Source organism: Bos indicus, chromosome 20 (assembly GCF_029378745.1).
Source record: "Bos indicus isolate NIAB-ARS_2022 breed Sahiwal x Tharparkar chromosome 20, NIAB-ARS_B.indTharparkar_mat_pri_1.0, whole genome shotgun sequence".
NCBI lineage: Eukaryota > Metazoa > Chordata > Mammalia > Artiodactyla > Bovidae > Bos > Bos indicus.
Genome location: NC_091779.1, coordinates 23596261 through 23610312, shown reverse-complemented (window position 1 = coordinate 23610312; position 14052 = coordinate 23596261). Strand labels below are relative to the sequence as shown.

Sequence of the window (14052 nt, the reverse complement as noted above, 5' to 3'; positions counted from 1 at the left end):
TTCTAAAGAAAAAATGGACAATGAAGTCAAGCGCAAAAGCACCTAAAAGAGCTCTCTCTTTTGTCTTCATCAAGATCATGCCTCACACTCATCACCTAAGATGTCTAAACTTTTACCTAAATGTGAACTTTAAGAATTCAGTCCTCCTTTATTTCATCACTGCATCGAGCATCCCGATTAAAACGGCAGCATACTGACTAGGACTGCTTTCTAAGAGAGCTTAGCAGAAACCCTCAGTGTGAGTTCTGCTTCAGGACTTTCCCAAGGATGGACCCATTCACCCAGCAGTAATACCATAACCATTTAGCTAACATACTCACTGGACATTCAAGTGTTCTTTCCATGAAGCACCAAGTCTTGACAACCATTTACAGTTCTCATCAACTCCACTAAGCCCTAAAGACTCAAAGACAACCAAGCTTCTGACACTCTGCCTAATGCATAGACTACAAATATCAAATGAACTGCCTGATGCGTCGACTACAAACATCAAATGTGTTCAATCTTCAAGGGTCAAATGAAAAGGGGAAGCCTGTTCCTGGTTCTTTTTATTTATCTTTCTATTTTTCATTAAACTCTGAATATATGAACCAAAGTTTATTTCTTTGTGTTAACCAATTTGTCATGCTATTAACCCACTAGGAGTCTTTATGATGTGAGAAGTGACCAAGCAGGCAGAGTAGGAAGACCATAAGCTTGTGAGCTCCTTCTGCAGGCACAGCAAAATTACGATTATTTACAGAGCAACTACCCATAAGAGTGAACTGAAAATTATCAGGAAAGATCTTTTAAAGCTAAAGATATAAAGAAGAAATCACAAGATAAGCAGAAAGGGTGAAGTATGGTCATCACCCATATTTCCAGGGTATACAATCCACAAATGGGAGAATAAATTACAACTGCAGAAGTCCTCCCCAAGGAGCAAAGTGTCCTAGCTCCACATCAGGCCCCTCAGCCCAGGGGTCTGCACCAGAAAGAACTCCCCTCCCACTGCCCAGACTGTTTGGCTCTGAAAGCCAGTAGAGCTTCCTTTTTGGAGAATCAGAGAGTTGTGGGAAATAGAGACTTAAGTCTTAAGAGAGCACACACAAAATCTTATATGTTCCAAGATCCAGGGCAGAAGCAGTAATTTAAATGGAACTTGTGTAGGACCTACTTGCTCATCCTGAAGAGCCTCCCAGAGAGGCAGAAGGCAACTGAAACTCACTCTGAGAACAAAAATGCTGGCAGCAGCCATTCTGGAAAACTCATTCCACCACCAAGACACAGGTGTTGTTAAGGGTCACTTTAGAATCCTCCCTCTAACCAATCAGTGAGAGACCAGGCCTGTCTACCAAATAACACCAGCCCTGGGATGCACCAGGCCAGGCAGCTAGGTGGGCAGGATCACCAGCAGGCTGACGCTATAGAGAACTCCCTGAGCCCCCAGCCAATTCAGGACATGACCCCACCCACTATAGGACCCAGGACCCAGCCCCACCTACAAGCGGGCCACCATAGCACTGGGACCACTGGAAACCACACACACACACACACACACACACACACAAACACATGCAGAGCTAGTCATCTGACCCAGCCCCATCTACCAGTGAGCCAGCACTAGTCCCAGTCCTGGCTCACACACCGGGTGTCAGGCACCAGCCCCAAGATCTGTGAGACCCCAACTCCACCCACCTGTGGCAGACACCACCCTTGAGACACCCAAAGCCCTGCAGTCACAAACCCTGGGCCCAGGAATGCCCACAGAGGGGCCAACGCTAGCTGCAGAAACTTCAGGCCCCACAGCAAAAGACTCCAGGACCTCATTCTGCCCAACAGTGGGCCAGCACCAGCCCCATGTCCTTTTGGGCCCCCACACCAGCCACCAAGCCCCAGAACCACCACAACCCCCCACAGCAAGTTGTGTAAAGTCCTGGCCCACCCACTAGTAGTCTGGCACCACCCTGGACACCCAGGGCCCTGGTCCGCCCAACAGCAGGCCAACACCAGCTCCAGGACACCTTAAGCCTCTGAGCCAGCCATGTCAGGATCCAGCTCCAACCACCTGCAGGCCAATACCAGGACTGGAGGCCACATAGCCAGCCAAGCCATGACCCAGCCCCACTCACCACCCAACCTCACCCACCAGCAGCTGGTAGCCTTCTCATAAGACAGGGTCTGGCAATCAGTGTGACCAGGCCAACCACACACACCAGTAAGACAGCCACAGCTGTCAATGAGGCACAAGAAACAGCCCTATGCAGCCCACATAGAGGGTAGCATTAAACATACAGCTCTGGTGATTAGAGGGGAGTCCGCTGCTGGGCCGTGTAGGACATTTCCTACATAAAGCCACGTCTCCAAGATCAGGAGATGTAACCAACCTACCAAATACACAAAAATATAAACAGTGAATTAGGCGAACTGAGGTGACAGAGAAATACATTCCAAATAAAGAAATAAGATAAAACCCTAGAAAAAGAACTAAGTGAAGATAAGCAATCTACACCGCCCCCCCCCCGCCAAAAAAAAGAATTTAAGGTAATGATCAGAAAGATGCTTGAAGTACTTGGGAGAAGAATGGAAGAACAGAATGAGAAGTTAGAAGTTTTTTTACAGAGTTGGAAATATAAGAACCAAACAGAGCTGAAAAATACAATAACTGAAATAAAAAATACTCTAGAAGTAATCAACTGTAGATTAGATGATACAGAGGAACTGGCAGACAGAATTATGGAAATCAGTGAAGGTAAACAGAAAGAAAAAAAAAAGAGGACAGTTTAAGAGACCTCTGGGAAAACATCCAAGTCCAGGAAGCACAGAGAGTCTCAAACAGGATCAACCTAAAAAGAATCACAACAAGAACATTATAATTAAAATGGTAAAAGTTAAAAATAAAGAGAGAAAATTGAAAGCACTATAGTAAAAGCAACAAGTTACATACAAGGGAACCCCCATACAGCTGTCAGCTAATGTCTCGGCAGAAACTCTACAGGCCAGAAGAGAGCGACATGATGTATTTAAAGTGATGAAAAGTAAAAACCTAAAACAAAGAATACTCTACCCAGCAAGGTTTTCACTCATATTTGAAACAGAGCTCAAAAGTTTTACAGACAACCAAAAGCTAAAAGAGTTCAACACGAAAAGAACTCAACTCAACATCAGTTTCTACAGGAAACCAGCTTTACAAGAAATATTAAAGGGACTTCTATAAGTGGAAAAGAAAAAGCAACAATCAGAAAAATGAAAACTATGAAAGAAAAAGGGGCTTCCCCGATGGCTCAGTAGTAAAGAATCTGTCTGCAATGCAGGAGACGCAGATGAGGGTTCAATCCTTGGGTCAGGAAGGTACCATAGAAGAGGAAATGGCAACCTGCTCCAATATTCTTGCCTGGAAAATTCATGGACAAAGGAGCAAACAGTTGGATACGACTGAGTGACTGAGCACACACGCATACATAAAAGGAAAATTCTCATTGGTAAAGGCAATATACAGTAAAGGTGGTAAATCAACCATGTTTATAAAGCTAGTAGGGAGATTAAAAGACAAAAGTAGTGAAGTCATCTATAGCCAAGATAAGTAAAGGGATACACAAATCCGAAGAATATAAAATATGACATCACAAACATTAAGGGGGTGGATAATAAAAATGAAAGTTGGTTAAAATGCATTCAAACTTAACAGATCAGCAACTTAATCCTGGTAACCACAAACTAAAAATATATAATAAATACACGAGAGAAAAGAGTCCAAATATAATACTACAGGTAGGCATCAAATCACGAGGAAAAACTAAAGAAGAAAGAAACAAATAAGGACCACAAAAACAACACCCAAACAATTAACGGAATGTCAATAAGTACATGTGCTGCGTGTTAGTCGCTCAGTCATGTCTGACTGACTCTTTCTGACCCCATGGACTGTAGCCTGCCAGAATCCTCTCTCAATGGGGTTCTCCAGGCAAGAATACTTGAGTGGGTTGCCATTTCCTCCTCCAGGGGATCATCTTGACCCTGGGATCATCCTGACCCTGGGATCAAACCTACCTCACTTACCCCTCCTGTATTGCCAGGCAGGTTTTTTACCACTAGCACTACCTGGGAAGTCCAATAAGTACCCACATATCAATAATTACTTTAGATATAACTCCTTCAATCAATAGACAAACTATTGATACATAGTAAAAGAAGATCTATATATACACTGCCTACTCTTCAGATCTAAAGACACAGATTAAAAATGAAGACAGGCTCTTCAATACATGGTGCTGGGAAAACTGGATAGCTAAACTAAAAAGAATCAGTTCGGTTCAGTCGCTCAGTCGTGTCCGACTCTTTGTAGCCCCGTGAACTGCAGCATGCCAGGCCTCCCTGTCTATCAACAACTCCACAGAATGTGGTCCACTGGAAAAGGGAATGGCAAACCACTGCAGCATTCTTGCCTTGAGAACCCCATGAACAGTATGAAAAAGCAAAAAGACAGGACACTGAAAGATGAACTCCCCAGGTCGGTAGATGTTCAATATGCTACAGGAGATCAGTGGAGAAATAACTCCAGAAAGAATGAAGGGATGGAGCCAAAGCAAAACAACACCCAGCTGTGGATGTAACTGGTGATAGAAGCAAGGTTCGATGCTGTAAAGAGCAATATTGCATAGGAACCTGGAATGTTAGGTCCACGAATCAAGGCAAATTGGAAGTGGTCAAACAGGCAATGGCAAGGGTGAACGTCGACATTCTAGGAATCAGTGAACTAAGATGGACTGGAATGGGTGAATTTAACTCAGATGACCATTATATCTACTACTGAGGGGAGGAATCCCTTAGAAGAAATGGAGTAGCCATCACAGTCAACAAGAGTTCAAAATGCAGTACTTGGATGCAATCTCAAAAACAACAGAATGATCTCTGTTCGTTTCCAAGGCAAACCATTCAATATCATGGTAATCCAAGTCTATGCCCTAACCAGTAACGCTGAAGAAGCTGAAGCTGAATGCTTCTATGAAGACCTACAAGACCTTTTAGAATTAACACCCCAAAAAGGTGTCCTTTTCATTATAGGGCACTGGAATGCAAAAGTAGGAAGTCAAGAAACACCTGGAGTAACAGGCAAATTTAGCCTTGCAGTACAAAATAAAGCAGAGCAAAGGCTAATAGAGTTTTGCCAAGAAAACGCACTGGTCATAGCAAACACCCTCTTCCAACAACAGGAGAGAAGACTCTACATGTGGACATCACCAGATGGTCAACACCAAAATCAGATTAATTATATTCTTTGCAGCCAAAGATGGAGAGCCTCTATACAGTCAGCAAAAACAAGACTGGGAGCTGACTGTGGCTCAGATCATGAACTCCTTATTGTCAAATTCAGACTTAAATTGAAGAAAGTAGGGAAAACCACTAGACCATTCAGGTATGACCTAAATCAAATCCCTTATGATTATACAGTGGAAGTGAGAAATAGATTTAAGGGACTAGATCTGATAGGGTTCCTGATGAACTATGGATGGAGGTTCATGACACTGTACATGAGACAGGGATCAAGACCGTCCCCAAGAAAAAGAAATGCAAAAAAGCAAAATGGCTATCTGAGGAGGCCTTACAAATAGCTGTGAAAAGAAGAGAAGCAAAAAGCAAAGGAGAAAAGGAAAGATATACCCATTTGAATGCAGAGTTCCAAAGAATAGCAAGGAGAGATAATAAAGCCTTCCTCGGTGATCAGTGCAAAGAAATAGAGCAAAACAACAGACTAAGAAAGACTAAAGATCTCTTCAAGAAAATTAGAGATACCAAGGGAACATTTCATGCAAAGATGGGCTCGATAAAGGACAGAAATGGTATGGACCTAACAGAAGCAGAAGATATTAAGAAGAGGTGGCAAGAATACACAGAAGAATTGTACAAAAAAGATCTTCACGACCCAGATAATCACAATGGTGTGATCACTCACCTAGAGCCAGACATTCTGGAATGTGAAGTCAAGTGGGCCTTAGGAAGTATCACTACAAACAAAACTAGTGGAGGTGATGGAATTCCAGTTGAGCTATTTCAAATCCTGAAAGATGATGCTGTGAAAGTGCTGTACTCAATATGCCAGCAAATTTGGAAAACTCAACAGTGGCCACAGGACTGGAAAAGGTCAGTTTTCATTCCAATCCCAAAGGAAGGCAATGCCAAAGAATGCTCAAACTACTGCACAACTGCACTCATCTTACACGCTAATCCCTGGAGAAGAAAATGGCAACCCACTCCAGTATTCTTGCCTGGAGAATCCCATGGATGGAGGAGCCTGGTAGGCTGCAGTCCATGGGGTTGCAAAGAGTCGGACATGACTGAGCGGCTTCACTTTCACTTTACATGCTAGTAAAGCCATGCTCAAAATTCTCCAAGCCAGGCTTCAGCAATATGTGAACTGTGAAATTCCAGATGTTCAAGCTGGTTTTAGAAAAGGCAGAGGAACCAGAGATCAAATTGCCAACATTTTCACTTTCATGCATTGGAGAAGGAAATGGCAACCCACTCCAGTGTTCTTGCCTGGAGAATCCCAGGGACAGGGGAGCCTGGTGGGCTGCTGTCTATGGGGTCGCACAGAGTCGGACACAACTGAAGTGACGCAGCAGCAGCAGCAGCAGCTGGATCACCGAAAAAGCAAGAGAGTTCCAGAAAAACATCTATTTCTGCTTTACTGGCTTGACTGTGTGGATCACAATAAACTGTGGAAAAAAGAATCAAACTCACACCAAAAGAATGCTCTCTCACACCATGCACAAAACAATAAAAATGGATTAAAGACTTAAGTGTCAGACCTGAAATCATAACACTTCTAGAAGAAAACATAGGCAGTAAGCTCTTTGACATCAGTCTTAGCAACATTTTTTTGGATATGTCTCCTCAGGCAAGGGAGACAAAAGCAAAAATAAATAGGACTACATGAAACTGAAAAGCTTTGCGTAACAAAGGAAACTATCAACAAACAAAAAGTCCACCTACCGAATGGGACAAGGTATTTGCAAATGCTATACCTGGTAAGGGGTTAATATATAAAGTATACAACTCAACGTCAAAAAAAAAAAAAAATCTGATTTTAAAATGCCAGAGGATCTGAACAGACATTTTTCCAAAAGATGTATGGATGGCCAACAGACACACTGAAAAGATGCTCAACATCACTAATCATCTGAGAAATACAAATCAAAACCACAATGAGGACATTCTTCGTGGTACAGTGGATAAGAATCCGCCTGCAATGCAGAGGACATGGGTTCACTCCCTGGGAAATGGGTTCAATTCCCATTTTCCCATGGGAAAATTCCACATGCCTCGGAGCAACTGAGCCTGTGCACTGAGCCTGTGCACCACAACTACTGAAGCTAGCACACCTAGAGCACGTGCTCCTCAACAGGCGAAGTCACCACAGTGAAAGGCCACAGGGAAGAAGAGCCCCCACTTGCCTCAACTAGAAAAAGCCAATGCAAAAGCAATGAAGACACAGTGCAGCCAAAAATAAAATATATAAATAGAATTTTTTTTAAAGATGCTCACAAGGTTCCCAAAGCTATATTTCTAGTAAATGCAACATTAAAAAAAAAAATTAAACTAGAGCTGACTTTGCTAACCATCCCTTATACTACTTATCATATCTGAATTCAGGTTATACTCAGATTTACCAAATAGTCTGCATGCAGAGGGAGGGGTGAAATTCCCAAGTCTTTAATACAAATACCACAGTTTGCAGCATAAATTTTTGCACTTAACAGTACACACTATGGAGGTTAATACTTAGATCTATAATTTTAATTGCTGTCAGCTGTAAGTAATAATTAAATGCTCATCCTTCAACCAATAACCATACTCTTGGCTTAATAAGCAAATTTATTTCATATTTACAAAGAACCACCACTTCTAGAATTCATTTAACTTATACATAATAATGGAAACTTGCAATGTCTACAATGCATATTTCTGAATTGGTTGAAGGTTCAATTAGCATTTCTCTTAGAGGAAGAAATGATATGCAGTAAAGAAATTAAATCTATATGATTAAATGTCCAAAACTCAGTAGGCCTTATTTTGAAGAAAAATGTGTATTAATAGACCCAACTGTATTGAAATATGTTCTTAATCATATCCATTAACATTGTTTTTTTCCCTTCAACCATAAAAGAAATTATTCTTAGATGTAGAAAAAAAACTATGGCAAACAAAATCACAAACAAGTATAGTTAGTCCATTTTTAAAAACAGGAATATTCAAGTGGGCAAATATTAAGTGAATCTCTAGTGCAAGGAATTCTGTGAGAGGATACAAGGAATACAAAATTGAATAAGGCACAGTACATAATGTCAGCAGAGAATAAACAGATGCAAAGAGCTATGAAGTTTCAAAAGAGAACAAGAACTGGTGAAGCTCTAAGTGGTGATGTTCAAAAAGATGCTGGTTATCAGAGTCAGAATCTCAATAGAAGGCGTCTGGTATAGAGACAGAGATCTGGGAATATAAAGTATCCCTGAAGCCAAAAAAGAAAAAGAAACTGTGAAGACGGACATGAAATAAAAAGAACTGAAAAGGGAGGCATGAGGCAACAGCAATATTAAAGGGATGAGCACAGCAAGAGGATCCACTGAGGCAGCAGCCTTGGTGGGCTGGGAGGGAAAGTCAGGAGACAGCAGTATCATTGAGGCCAAGTCTGAAGGCTGCATTTCAGGAGGTGGTGATTGGTCCACAGTGTCCAATGGGTTTTCAACTGCCAAACTTAGTTTAAGAGACTATATTACAGAAGGCCTCAGAAATATTTTAAACTAATACTAATATTTGCAATCTCTCATATAAACCCATGAGATGTATTACAAAGTCACTTGTTTAGTCACTATGTCTGACTTTTGTGATTCCATGGACCATAGTCCACTCGGCTTCGGTCTGTGGGATTTCCTAGGCAAGAATAGTGGAGTGGGTTGTTATTTCCTTCTTCAGGAAATAACAGACACAGAGCTCAAACCTGCGTCTCCTGCACTAGCAGGCGGATTCTTTACCACCAAGCCACCAGTGAAGCCCAGATATGACAAAACCTAAGATTAAAAAAAAGCTTGTTAGGTTTTGCATAGTTTCATTTTCACTAAATAAATAAACGTGAATGCAGACCACACCCTCCCCCACCAAGAAGGATGGAGAGGAAGACTAAATCACCAGTTGTTCACTGACCCACTTAGGGCTGAAAATGATGAGCTAGTCCAGAGTCCTGCTCTGGAAAATCTGGAACTGGAACAAAGACTGACTCAGAGCTGGCAAACAGCACTGGTCCATGCACAAGAAAGACTGGCTGCAGAAGAGGTTGAGACAAAGCAGGTCTCCAAAGAAAACTGAAGTGCCTAGTCTGACTGGAGACTGAGAAAAGGTGAAAGCAGCTTTGGTTCCCTGCTACCAAAGGGCTGCACTGATCTTGCTATTTGGGGGTTGTTAAAGCACCTTGTATGCTTTCAACAAAAGTCAATTTTTGTTAAGCTGGTCATAGAAGGATCTGCTCCTTGCAACCAACAGAGCCTAACAATTATAACCATTCCCCCTACTTTGAGAGCATGTAGGTTATTGTTTGATTGCCCTATATAAAGCTATAATGAACATTTCTAAAAACCAATTCTTTTTTGCATTTCTAATTATTTCCTTAGAATATATTTTCATGTGAGATTATAGGCCAAAGGATATAAACATTAAGGTCCTTGATAAGCTATTCAGAAAAGTTATTTTAACCACCAATTTATTCTACCAGCATAGTATACAAATGTGTAGATCAATGCAAAAATTTAAAGATATGTGATGCTATCTTTGACATTTACTGTAGATTTTAGGGCAAAAATGGAGGGTTCCATTTACTCTTTTACCTCTTCAAATCAAATACACTTTTCCTTTTACCTGAAAGATTACATTTCTAAAACAATCCCTTTTCATTTGTCAAATGACTGCATTTGTCATGTAATGTTTCTCTTAATACTTTAGTTTATAAAATTCATTTTCATTTCCTTTTAAAAAACAACTGAGGTACAATTTATATACCAAAAAATTCATCCACTCTAAATACATAATTCAATGATATTGGTAAATGTATAGGGTTGTGCAACCATCAGCACAATTCAGTTTTAGAACATTTCCATTACCCAAAAAATTCCCATGAACCCATCTGCATTCCACCCTTGTTCCCACCACCAACCGCAGGCAACCACTCATCTGTTTTCTGTACCTACGCAGATTTGTCTTTTCTGAACATTTCATAAAAATGGAATCATACAATGTGTGGTATTTTGCTAGTGGTTTATATCATTTGTTGTTGTTACTATTCAGTCGCTAAGTCATGTCTGACTCTTTGCAACCCCGTGGACCGCAGCACGCCAAACTTCCTTGTCCTTCACTATCTCCCAAAGAGTGTTCAAACTCATGTCCATTCAGTTGGTGATGCCCTCCAACCATCTCATCCTCTGTCGCCCCTTTCTCATCCTACCCTTGATCTTTACTTTTGAGGTTCATCCATCTTGTAATATGTATTTTTTTTCTTTTTATTGCCAAACAGTATGGTATTATATGTATACATTACATTTGGTTTATCCAGTCACCAGTTAATGGATATTTGGGTTGTTTTCAGTTTTTGTCTATTATGACTAGTATCTCTAAAAACATTCATGTACACGTCTGTGTGGACATTATTTTCATTTCAAATGAGTAGACTCCCAAGAGTGGAATGCCTGGGTCATGTGGTAAGTTTGTGTCTAACTTTTTAAGAAATTGCCAAACTGCTGTACCACTTTATATTCCTACATTCAGCTTTTTAATATGCCTAAGTGGCTAATCATATTAGCCCATTTAAGAATTAGATTCTATTCCAAGTAAACTCACACTCGCCCACAAATAAATATAGCATTCCACCTTCTGTAAGTGAATATTTGTAATGGTTCAAAAGAGAGGTGGTGATATGTAACTCATTGTTTCCTCAAACTAAATACCACAAGAATACTTCTCCATCCTTTTACCAGAGACAGGAAAAGACAACATAAGATCACAGTCACACAACATCTTCTTCAACTTCCTCTTGCACAAATAATCAGGATCTTGAAACCATAATATTAATGCTAACAACTGTGTTAAAAAGATTGGGGACAGAGTGTCTAGCAAAACTGAGAAACTATGGTTAAAAACTTTTTTACATGTGAAGGGAACTCTTCCCCTGAAAACTACACAAATGCCTCCAGAAATATTTTTAAGTTTCATCCATGGTATAGCATAGATTGGCATTTTGTCCTTTTTATTGCAGAACAGTATTCCATTATGTATACATAAAACCTATCAGTTGTCCAGGAGAGAGTGGTATGCAGCTGTAGAGTCATTAATAGCAAATATTTGAGGGTTCCATTGCCTCAGAGCTAACAGCAGTAGGCAACAGCCTGAGAAATCCTGACACAAAGATGTTAGGCATCTCCAGATTTGCTGCAAAGTCTGGTACCACACCTCAACAGCCTGGGAAGATGGAAACACCCTACTAGGAGACCAAAAGACCTCAAACAGACCACAATGGACGACGGCCATTTGTGAACTATATGACAGATCATATTCTTTTCCTAATGCATGAACAAGAAGGGAAGGATATAGAGAGAGACCAAAAACCAAAAGAACCCAAAGGTACAAGTCAAACAGTAGGATAATGTGTCTATGATTATCTTTCCCATCTGACTGTTCCCCTAGGCTAAGTAGGTATGTGAGGGGGGTTGTGTATTTAGTCTACCTTCTCTATTAGGTCATTTGTTTATTTACCAATGGGGAAAATTCCAAGTAGAAAAAAAGTCAATTTTGAAAATGCAAGTTGTCAAAAGATACTAGAGGCTACCTAAAAAATAATCGTATTTAATAAGACAGTAAAAAGAATATGGCAATGGCTTATTTTTTTCTCCTGCTTATATTTAAAAGAATGAAATTGTGGTGACTATTCAAGAAAACCTGTGAAGTTACTCTGCCCCATTCATGCATGAATTGAAATGCACTAGGGTACATGGGGGTATGTGATAAAATGCAGTTCAGGAAACAGAAGGAATGGACCAGAAACAAAAATAATTACTGAACTACACCAAACAAACAAGAGCCATAAAGGGAGAATTGAGATAAGTGTTAAAAGAAAGAAAATTGGGACTACTGCATTCTTCTATCACACAGCACAAACGCATTTCTTCAGTTGTAAACACTTAACAGCATCACTGTATATACAACATACACTCAAATCACATGTAGTGCTTTTATGAGTGTGTTTCATTAATATTAATCTTCACTACAGGCAGGGTTTTTAAAACAGAAGAATAATTATTTTCAACCTGCTTAACAATTTATAACTAAAATAAACTGAAGCCAGAACATTTTTTCTATTTGTAAATTCTATCACCATATCCTGGGTTTCCCAGGCGGCACTAGTGGCAAAGAATCTGCCTGGCAATGCAGGAAATGCAGGAGACCTGGGTTCGATTCCTGGGTGGGAAAGATCCCCTGGAGGAGGTCATGACAACCCACTCAAGTACTCTTGCCTGGAGAATCCCATGGACAGAGGTGCCTGGCGGGCTACAGTCCACAGGGTCGCAAAGAGTCAGACATGACTGAAGCGACTTAGCACACAAGCACACATCACCATATCTGAAAGGAAAAACTCTGAAACAGTTTAACATTAACTACATTTGACCACAATTCAATATATAGACCAAAAGGTTAAGGAACTCAATCCATAACCAAAGTCTTAAGAATGTAGGAAACTTAAGATGTAAAAATAACTGTTATTTTTGTCAACATTAAGGGACATTGTAATTCAACTAGAGAAAATAAGATCTCAAAGAGATTTCTCTATCTTTGGCATTTTCTCTATAAAGAAGCAATCATGCAATTCAATTATTTAACAATTAACTGAATTCCTACTACTCTGTTCAAGATATAGGCTTGAGTTGGGGAGGGACTTATAGGTAATGGTACAGGTCTTACCGTGGTCAAATTTGGATTTATTTTGAAAGTAGCATCAGCTGGACTTCCCTGGTGGCTCAGACGGTAAAGTGTCTGTCTACAATGCGGGAGACCCGGGTTCAATCCCTGGGTTGGGAAGATCCCCTGGAGGAGGAAATGGCAATCCACTCCAGGACTATTGCCTGGAAAATCCCATGGACAGAGGAGCCTGGTAGGCTACAGTCCATGGGGTTGCAAAGAGTTGGACACGACTGAGCGACTTCACTATAGTCACTATAGCATCAGCTGCATTTGCTATGGATGAGTTGAATATGTACATATAGTAGTTATTGGTGAAGATGCAAGCAGGTCAGTTACCATCTGCAGTGATTTAGGAGCCCAAGAAAAGAAAGTCTCTCACCGTTTCCATTGTTTCCCCATCTATTTGCCATGAAGTGATGGACCAGATGCCATTATCTTCATTTTCTGAATGTTGAGCTTTAAGCCAACTTTTTCACTCTCCTCTTTCACTTTCATCAAGAGGCTCTTTAGTTGTTCTTCACTTTCTGCCATAAGGGTGGTATTATCTGCATATCTAAGGTACTGATATTTCTCCTGGCAATCTTGATTCCAGCTTGTGCTTCCTCCAGCCCAGCATTTCTCATGATATACTCTGCATACAAGTTAAACAAGCAGGGTGACAAAATACAGCCTTGACATACTCCCTTCCCAATTTGGAACCAGTCTGTTGTTCCATGTCCAGTTCCAACTGTTGCTTCTTGACCTGCATATGGATTTCTCAGGAAGGCAGGTCAGGTGGTCTGGTATTCCCAGCTCTTTAAGAATTTTCCACAGTATGTTGTGATCCACACAGTCAAAGGCTTTGGCATAGTCAATAAAGCAGAAGTAGATGTTTTTCTGGAACTCTGTTGCTTTTTCTATGATCCAACGGATATTGGCAATTTGATTTCTGGTTCCTCTGCATTTTCAAAATCCAGCTTGAACATCTGGAAGTTCACAGTTCACATACTGTTGAAGCCTGGCTTGGAGAATTTTGAGCATTATTTTACTAGCATGTGAGATGAGTGTAATTGTGAGGTAGTCTGAGCATTCTTT

General features: G+C 40.6%; 1 protein-coding gene across 2 annotated transcripts in view; it reads right to left on the bottom strand.

The window, feature by feature from the left end:
• PLPP1 (phospholipid phosphatase 1) overlaps nt 1-14052 on the bottom strand; it is a 104347-nt gene that overhangs the window by 45114 nt on the left and 45181 nt on the right. The gene's annotated exons all lie outside the window — the stretch shown is intronic.